This window comes from Scylla paramamosain, chromosome 1, assembly GCF_035594125.1.
Source record: "Scylla paramamosain isolate STU-SP2022 chromosome 1, ASM3559412v1, whole genome shotgun sequence".
In the NCBI taxonomy this organism is placed as follows: domain Eukaryota; kingdom Metazoa; phylum Arthropoda; class Malacostraca; order Decapoda; family Portunidae; genus Scylla; species Scylla paramamosain.
The window spans coordinates 24703521-24713520 of record NC_087151.1 but is presented as its reverse complement, the minus strand read 5'-3'; the positions used below and the strand labels follow the sequence as shown (position 1 = coordinate 24713520).

Genomic DNA, 10000 nt, shown 5'->3' with positions numbered 1-10000 from the left:
ATTGTTATTATTATAATTATTATTAATATTATTATTGTTATTATTACTATTTTTATTATTATTATTATTATTATTATTATTATTATTATTATTATAATTATTATTATCATCACCATCATCATCATCATCATTATCATCATTTTCTACCAACCTGTTTGTGTGTGTGTGTGTGTGTGTGTGTGTGTGTGTGTGTGTGTGTTGTAACAGAAGTCCATTACTACTGAAGAGGGAAAAAAAAAATAGACTAATCACCAAGGTAGAGAAAAAAGTAAAAGAAAAAAAAAGTAAAAGTAGTAGGAAGAGGAAGAAGAGAGGGAGGAGGAGGAGGAGGAGGAGGAGGAGGAGGAGGAGGAGGAGGAGGAGGAATAATGGCAATAGTACATAGGAGGAGTAGTACTGGTAATGACAATACTACTATTAGTAGGAAAAGGAAAAGGATGTTGTATTTATGTGCGTCAAAAATAGATATATGAAATAAAATCAGTGAATTAATAAATAGATAAAATATCTTACAGGCCTTTTTTATGTTCATGATTTAAATGAATTACAATATTAGCATGAGCCTGAACCTGTGTTGGATCAAGGCCTAATGAAACCTAGCTCTTGTGGGTGCACCAATTAGAACGTCAAGGCTGTGTGTCATACTCATAACCTCCAGCGTATATCATATATATATATATATATATATATATATATATATATATATATATATATATATATATATATATATATATATATATATATATATATATATATATTTATTTATTTATTTATTTTATTTTTTTTTTTTTGTATGTAGGAAGGACACTGGCCAAGGGCAAAAAAAATCTAATAAAAAAAAAATGCCCACTGAAATGCCAGTCCCATAAAAGGGTCAAAGCAGTGGTCAAAAATTGATGGATAAGTGTCTTGAAACCTCCCTCTTGAAGGAATTCAAGTCATAGGAAGGTGGAAATACAGAAGCAAGCAGGGAGTTCCAGAGTTTACCAGAGAAAGGGATGAATGATTGAGAATACTGGTTAACTCTTGCTTTAGACAGGTGGACAGAATAGGGGTGAGAGAAAGAAGAAAGTCTTGTGCAGCGAGGCCGTGGAAAGAGGGGAGGCATGCAGTTAGCAAGATCAGAAGAGCAGTTAGCATGAAAATAGCGGTAGAAGACAGGTAGAGATGCAACATTGCGGCGGTGAGAGAGAGGCTGAAGACAGTTAGTTAGAGGAGAGGAGTTGATGAGACGAAAAGCTTTTTATTCCACCCTGTCTAGAAGAGCAGTATGAGTGGAACCCCCCAGACATGTGAAGCATACTCCATACATGGACGGATAAGGCCCTTGTATAGAGTTAGCAGATGGCGGGGTGAGAAAAACTGGCGGAGACGTCTCAGAACACCTAACTTCATAGAAGCTGTTTTAGCTAGAGATGAGATGTGAAGTTTCCAGTTCAGATTATAAGTAAAGGACAGACCGAGGATGTTCAGTGTAGAAGAGGGGGACAGTTGAGTGTCATTGAAGAAGAGGGGATAGTTGTCTGGAAGGTTGTGTCGAGTTGATAGATGGAGGAATTGAGTTTTTGAGGCATTGAACAATACCAAGTTTGCTCTGCCTTAATCAGAAATTTTAGAAAGATCAGAAGTCAGGCGTTCTGTGGCTTCCCTGCGTGATATATTTACCTCCTGAAGGGTTCGACGTCTATGAAAAGACGTGGAAAAGTGCAGGGTGGTATCATCAGCGTAGGAGTGGATAGGACAAGAAGTTTGGTTTAGAAGGTTTAGAAGATCATTAATGAATAATAAGAAGAGAGTGGATGACAGGACAGAACCCTGAGGAACACCACTGTTAATAGATTTAGGAGAAGAACAGTGACCGTCTACCACAGCAGCAATAGAACGGTCAGAAAGGAAACTTGAGATGAAGTTACAGAGAGAAGGATAGAAACCGTAGGAGGGTAGTTTGGAAATCAAAGCTTTGTGCCAGACTCTATCAAAAGCTTTTGATATGTCCAAGGCAACAGCAAAAGTTTCACCAAAATCTCTAAAAGAGGATGACCAAGACTCAGTAAGGAAAGCCAGAAGATCACCAGTAGAGCGGCCTTGACGGAACCCATACTGGCGATCAGATAGAAGGTTGTGAAGTGATAGATGTTTAAGAATCTTCCTGTTGAGGATAGATTCAAAAACTTTAGATAGGCAGGAAATTAAAGCAATAGGACGGTAGTTTGAGGGATTAGAACGGTCACCCTTTTTAGGAACAGGTTGAATGTAGGCAAACTTCCAGCAAGAAGGAAAGGTAGATGTTGACAGACAGAGCTGAAAGAGTTTGACTAGGCAAGGTGCAAGCACGGAGGCACAGTTTCGGAGAACAATAGGAGGGACCCCATCAGGTCCATAAGCCTTCCGAGGGTTTAGGCCAGCGAGGGCATGAAAAACATCATTGCGAAGAATTTTAATAGGTGGCATGAAGTAGTCAGAGGGTGGAGGAGAGGGAGGAATAAGCCCAGAATCGTCCAAGGTAGAGTTTTTAGCAAAGGTTTGAGCAAAAAGTTTAGCTTTAAAAATAGATGTGATAGCACTGGTGCCATCTGGTTGAAATAGAGGAGGGAAAGAAGAAGAAGCAAAGTTATTGGAGATATTTTTGGCTAGATGCCAGAAATCACGAGGGGAGTTAGATCTTGAAAGGTTTTGACATTTTCTGTTAATGAAGGAGTTTTTGGCTAGTTGGAGAACAGACTTGGCATGGTTCCGGGCAGAAATATAAAGTGCATGAGATTCTGGTGATGGAAGGCTTAAGTACCTCTTGTGGGCCACCTCTCTATCATGTATAGCACGAGAACAAGCTGTGTTAAACCAAGGTTTAGAAGGTTTAGGACGAGGAAAAGAGTGAGGAATGTATGCCTCCATGCCAGACACTATCACCTCTGTTATGCGCTCAGCACACAAAGACGGGTCTCTGACACGGAAGCAGTAGTCATTCCAAGGAAAATCAGCAAAATACCTCCTCAGGTCCCCCCAACTAGCAGAGGCAAAACGCCAGAGGCACCTTCTCTTAGGGGGATCCTGAGGAGGGATTGGAGTGATAGGACAAGATAAAGATATGAGATTGTGATCGGAGGAGCCCAACGGAGAAGAAAGGGTGACAGCATAAGCAGAAGGATTAGAGGTCAGGAAAAGGTCAAGAATGTTGGGCGTATCTCCAAGACGGTCAGGAATAAGAACATAAGAACATAAGAAATAAAAGAAACTGCAAGAAGCGACCAGGCTTACACGTGGCAGTCCCTGTATGAAACACACCTACCTATTTCCATCTGTTATCCCCATCCATAAACTTGTCTAATCTTCTCTTAAAGCTCTCTAGTGTCCTAGCACTAACTACATGACCACTGAGCCCGTTCCACTCATCTACCACTCTATTTGAGAACCAATTTTTTCCTATCTCCTTCCTAAACCTAAATTTTTCAAGCTTGAACCCGTTATTTCTTGTTCTACCCTGGTTGCTGATCCTAAGAATTTTGCTTACATCTCCCTTGTTATAACCCTTATACCACTTAAAGACTTATATCAGGTCCCGTCTTAAACTACGTCTCTCTAGAGAATGTAGATTTAACAGTTTCAACCTCGCCTCGTAAGGAATACTCCTCATCCTCTGTATCCTTTTAGTCATTCTCCTCTGTACTGATTCTAATAGACCTATATCTTTCCTGTAATGTGGGGACCAGAACTGCACCGCATAGTCTAGATGAGGTCTGACCAGCGCCAAGTATAACTTTAATATTACTTCCGGCCTTTTTTTCCTTTTAACACTTCTAAAGATGAATCCTAGTACCCTATTTGCCTTGTTTCTGGCTTCTATGCATTGTTTCCCTAGACGGAGTTCAGAGCTAACTATAACTCCTAAATCTTTCTCGTACCCTGTACCTACCAGAGTTTGGTTGTTTACTGTGTACCTGTTGTGTGGGTTTCCTCTACCTACGCTAAGCACTTTGCATTTATTGATATTAAATTGCATTTGCCATCTATCCGTCCATTCATTCATTCTATCTAAGTCTGCCTGCAAGGCGATGGCATCCGATTCTGACCTAATTAATCTACCTATCTTTGTGTCATCCGCAAATTTACTAACATCACTACTAATTCCACTATCCAAGTCATTGATATATATTAGAAATAACAATGGACCTAATACTGATCCCTGTGGCACCCCACTAATTACATGACCCCACTCGGATTTCGAGCCGTTTATTACCACTCTCTGTCGCCTGTTACCAAGCCATGACCCTATCCAGCCTAACACCTTCCCATCTATCCCGTGTGCCCTAACCTTTCTCAGGAGCCTTTGATGGGGTACCTTGTCAAATGCTTTACTAAAGTCCAGATATAAGATATCATAACTATCACCATTATCTACCGCCTCGTACACCTTACTGTAAAAACTTAACAAGTTTGTCAGGCAAGACTTCCCCTTCGTGAAGCCATGCTGTGACTGATTTATCAAGTTATGTTTGTGTAAATGTTCCCTAATGTTCCTCGCTATTATTGACTCTAACATTTTGCCTACAACTGAAGTTAAGCTGACAGGTCTATAATTAGACGCTAAAGTTTTATCTCCTTTCTTAAAGATGGGTACTACATTAGCCTGCCTCCACATTACTGGTACCTCCCCCGACTCCAGTGATTTCCTAAAGACAGAAACTAACGGCTCACTAATAATCTCTTTACATTCCTTGAGTATTCTGGGATATATTTCATCAGGTCCTGGTGACTTGAACTTTTTTAGCCTATCTATCTCCTGTTCCACTATCTCCTTAGTTATGGAAATATCTGTCAGCTTCTCATTCTCATCTGCTCTAAACACGTGTTCACTATCTGGCATATCCTGCATGTTTTCCTGGGTGAAGACAGAAAATATTCATTCAGAAGTTTACTAATCTTCTCCCCAGAACTAACCAGCTCCCCATCTGCTGCCTTTAATGGACCTACAGTATCCTTATTCTTCGTCCTGTATACCTGATAAAGTCCCTTGGGGTCCGTCTTCGCCTGGCTGGCTACCTTTAATTCATAATTGTCCTTAGCTTTCCTCGTTAACTTCCTGACTGTTCTAACTAATTCATTATATTGTGTCCTTAAAACTTCTTCACCTGCCCTTAATCTTTTATATATATACTTCTCTTACGCCCTATATAATGCTTTAACCTAGTAGTCATCCATTTAGGGTCATTTTTTTGTGATCTTATTGTTCTATACGGGATATTTGCTAACTGACCTGTATGAACTTTATCTACGAAATATTTATACAATTCATCTACCTTTACTTCACCTAATCCCCTCATCTCGTCACCTACCATCCTCTCCACTCCCTCATCTACTCGCCTCGATCTCACCTCTCTCATTTCAGCATGACCTGACATTCCAACATACTCACACCTATCTACCCCCTTCTTCTTTCCTCCTCCCTTCCGGAGCCTCACCTCACCTCTCTCATCCTGCCTTATCTCTCTGAACTCCGTCCCTGACCTGACCTCACCCTGCATCCTTTGCCAGTCCACTCCTTGGAGGTACCTTTTTAATTCTTCAAAATTTGCTCCCCTAAAGTCAGGTATTTTACTAGTGTTTTTGTTTCTAACAGTTTCTTCCCATTCTAAATTGTACCTAATTTCCCTATGGTCACTGTTACCTAGCTGTCCTCCAACCTCTACCTGCGTGACTGCTTCCTCCCTGTTAGTAAGAATTAAATCTAGAATATTATTCCCCCTTGTGGGTTCTACGACTACCTGTTTTAAAAAAAATTATCCTGAATTACCTTAAGAAATTCCTCTGCTTCCTTGTTACCCACCATCAGACTCCAGTCGATATTCCTAAAATTAAAATCTCCTACCACACATACCTGACTGTACCTGCCTGCTCTATTTAATTCCTGCCACAGTGAGGTGTTAATTTCCTCTGTACTGGTCGGTGGTCTGTAAACTACCCCTAGTACTACTGACTGCGATCCTTCTTTAATATCTACCCATATCGACTCTGCTTTGTTATCTGTTTTAATTCTACTGTTGATATAACACTGTAATGTGTCCCTAACGTATAACGCGACGCCTCCTCCTCTCCTGTTTTCCCTGTCTTTATAGAACATTGTATACCCATCTATCTTAACTTCTGGATTAAATACTTTTCCTGACATATCTAACCAAGTTTCAGTTAAAGCAATGATATCAAATTTCTCTACGCTCGCTATTCCTCTAAGCAAGTCTATTTTATTCAGAATACTTCTACAGTTTGTGTAGTAAACACTTAAGCTATTTCTCACCATCCCTGAGCTAGCTACCGTTCTAGATTTAAGTAATTTGCCCCTCGCCTTCTCCTCACTACCCCTTCTTCCCTCCCGACTAACGAAAAAAGTGCTGGAGTGCAGTTACCTCCCGCTCGAGTGTTTCGGCCAAAACACGAACACCCTGGCGTTGCAAATGCACTCCATCCCTGGCGAATACGAGTAGGGTGTTGCACCAATTGCTCTAGGTCATGGAGGATAGCAAAGTTGTAGGCTAGTTTCACCAGGATGGTCAATGAAGGGAGAGGAAAGCCAAAGCTGGTGGTGAACATTGAAGTCTCCAAGAACGGAGATCTCTGCAAAAGGGAAGAGGGTCATATATATATATATATATATATATATATATATATATATATATATATATATATATATATATATATATATATATATATATATATATATATATATATATATTTATGTATATATATATATATATATATATATATATATATATATATATATATATATATATATATATATATATATATATATAATTATATATATATAATTATATATATATATAATTATATATATATATATAATTATATATATATATATAATTATATATATATATATAATTATATATATATATATATATAATTATATATATATATATATATATATATATATATATATATATATATATATATATATATATATATATATATATATATATATATATATATATATATATATATATATATATATATATATATATATATATATATATGCTATATCAGAGACTGTACCGAAGACCCTTGCTACCACCCTCAACTTTCCTTTCAGCAAATAAACCTATTATTTTTTATATGAGAGGGAAGCTACATTTGTTTTATCAGGACTCATATAATACACATAGTTATTTTCTAAGAAATCCTCACTGTTTGCTTCACTGAAACTTAGATGAAAGCCACCCACACGAATGGAGTGGCTATACATTGGGGACACTTAATGTCTAGTGATTTACACACAATAAGCCAGCTAAACGGGAAAGCCTCTGAATTTAATGAACCTAGTGCTTATCTTTCGCAGACAATGAAAGGACCTTGAGCTCTTTTAATAGAAAAAAAAAAAAAACAAGCATCGCCTCGGAAGGAATTAAGGGGAGAGTCCGGTTTGGATGGGTGTTTCTGTATCTCTGCTAAATAAGCATGAATCGCTCTGATTTTTATGTTGTGAAGTATTGGCAACATGTATATCAATATTAGACATTGATCCCCTTTCTTGCCCCCACCCCCCCTCATCCCCACCCCCCCCAATTCCAATTTCAAGGAAAATTTTAAAACTTTTCACCGTCGTTATTAATTGGCCCACAACCTTTATTTTTCTGTGGCTTAGAGATGTTATGATACCTAACAAAGTTACGTAGGCAGATTTTTCATTTTGGCTTTTGGTTTTGTTTTATGATTTTTTCTTTATCTGTCTTTCTTTCGCCTTTTTTTTACCAAAAAAATATTAATACAAAATTACATGAGACCTATATAAAAAAAACGCCTACGTAACTTTGAAGAAGAAGTATTCTTCTGTGTTTTAGTTTTTGTTTCATTGAAATCAAGCTAAAACTAACTCCTGTGAAAACTTTTAAAGGGGGATAACTTATGTTTTGAGATACGGGCCGATAAAGTTTATTGATCGATTACGATCCAGTTATAATACACTAGGAAGCTTTTTCAGGTTTATTATGAGTTCTTTTTTATCATAATCAATCTATTGATACAATCAGATGTATTTCTAAGTATATCAGGCTCCTGGTCCCCCATTGCCTTCGAAAAGGCAATGTATTATCTTGTCAAGCAAGGGGTGTCAAAGTTGCCCACACTTCTCTTTGTTGCCAGGTTTTTTAGAAGCCACCAGGTTCGTACTCTGCTGATGCTTTCTCTTTCTGCTTTCTTTTCGGCTTCATCTGGACTTCGTGGTGCCTCTTTCTTTCTTCATCTTCTGTTGTGAGAGATCTTCTTAGCGCCTTCGTATTGATATTCAATGCTGGCAGCAAACAGGCTTTCCTGTAACCATAATTATGGTCCAGTATTGCTGACTGTGCAACAAATGAGAGTCTTTTCAAGCCAGAAAACTTTGTTTTGCTTGCCCGTGACCACATCTTCGTTATCGTGTCAACCTTCTCTTGCTCCCGTAATTTCCTGAGCCGAGTCCCCAGTCTCTTCTGCACGTGGTTGATGCACTCTAACTTGGTAACTTTAGTATCTTGGTATGGGCCATTCCCGTTATTCATGGCGAGTACTGCTTTGTACGAGTTGGCATCACCATCTGAAACCAAGTTTTCATACTCAAATTTCAGGTCTCGGGAACGTGCGAAGAGACGTCGGGCTGCTTCCACCTCCATCCCACCTGACGGGCCTTCATAGTTGCTACCACAACTTCCATCAGCATCATGTTTAGTCTTCCAGGTGTTATATGTCTCTTCAGTTATTTTCTTGTTCTCGAGTTTATTTTTCTTCAGGGTACATTCGAGGCAGAACTTGCTGAGAATTTCGTAATCAATGATGAAGCCTGTATAAACATCTATCATTACACTCATCCCAACTTTGGATGTGTGTCCTCTCTTCATCCAGGTGGCATCAAATGAAACATCAAGCTTCAGGACACCACCTGCATCAGGCTTCTTTGACAGGTGTTCTTCATAGTGCTTCCTGACAGCTTCGTGAATTTTTGTTTGTTTGGAGTCATAGTGGCTCTTCATCTTTTCATATAAGTACGTCAGGTGTCTATAGTACTTGAATTTTCCAACTGGTGGCATACCTAAGGCACCCATCATTCTTCTGACACCTGCAAACCCTGCGTCTTCTATTACAGACAGGTAAAGGAGGGCAATGTTGGTCTTGCCGATCTTTTTCTTGTTTCTTCCAACCTCCACTTCTTCAGGCTGTGAGATGTTCTTGAAGTTGCAGGTTGTGCAGTGTATGATTACGGTGTTCTCATAAACATCAGGCTTGAAACTGTACTCCAAGGTAGGCTCAGGGCAGGAACAATGCGAAGAAGTCAGTTTTTTCAGCCTCCTTTTTGTCATCATGACAATCTCGTCACTGTCAGCAGAATCTTCCTCCTCCTGATGAGTTTTCAAAAGATCTTCTCTAATTGTGAGTAATAAGGTCTTCTCTACCTTATCTTTACTCTCCGCTATGTGAGATGTGCTGGGCTGTGGTATGTGAGAGGTGGTGGGCAGCGGGACGGCGGCGAGGGAGGTGGCAGCGGCCGGTGTCGGGTTACTTGGTGATAGCGGGGCGGCCGGGGTGACTGGCGGCTCGACTGGCGGCTCCAGGCGAGGTATTTTTCCCCTTTCTGTATCCAACTTCACGCCCCAGGCATCCCTGCTCTGCTGCTTTCTCTTAGACAACCGTGGCATGGTTGGCAGGAGGTAGATTGTAGTTTGTAGTGGCGAAATAACGCGCTTAGTAGCTGTGAGAGTGGGAGAAGTCGCGAGAGACTGAGCAACAACCTCCCGTGACAAGAGCTACGTGAGCACTGAGGAGGCAGGATCCTTGCTGGGAGCTAGTATCACACACACACACACTCGCCTTGAGTGTTGCCATATCGTATCCAAGCAAAAAAAAGTTCAGATTTTAGCGTTTTTTCGTAGTATTGGGTAAGAAAAACTTACTCTGCTGATGTAAACAAACGCACGTGGTTGATTGCGTGACATTTAAATGCCATTTAAAGGGAAACTATGGGGCA

General features: G+C 39.6%; 1 protein-coding gene across 8 annotated transcripts in view; it reads left to right on the top strand.

Annotated features, from left to right (window-relative positions):
• Positions 1 to 10000, top strand: part of LOC135101967 (fat-like cadherin-related tumor suppressor homolog) — a 369471-nt gene that overhangs the window by 109 nt on the left and 359362 nt on the right. The window lies entirely within an intron of this gene.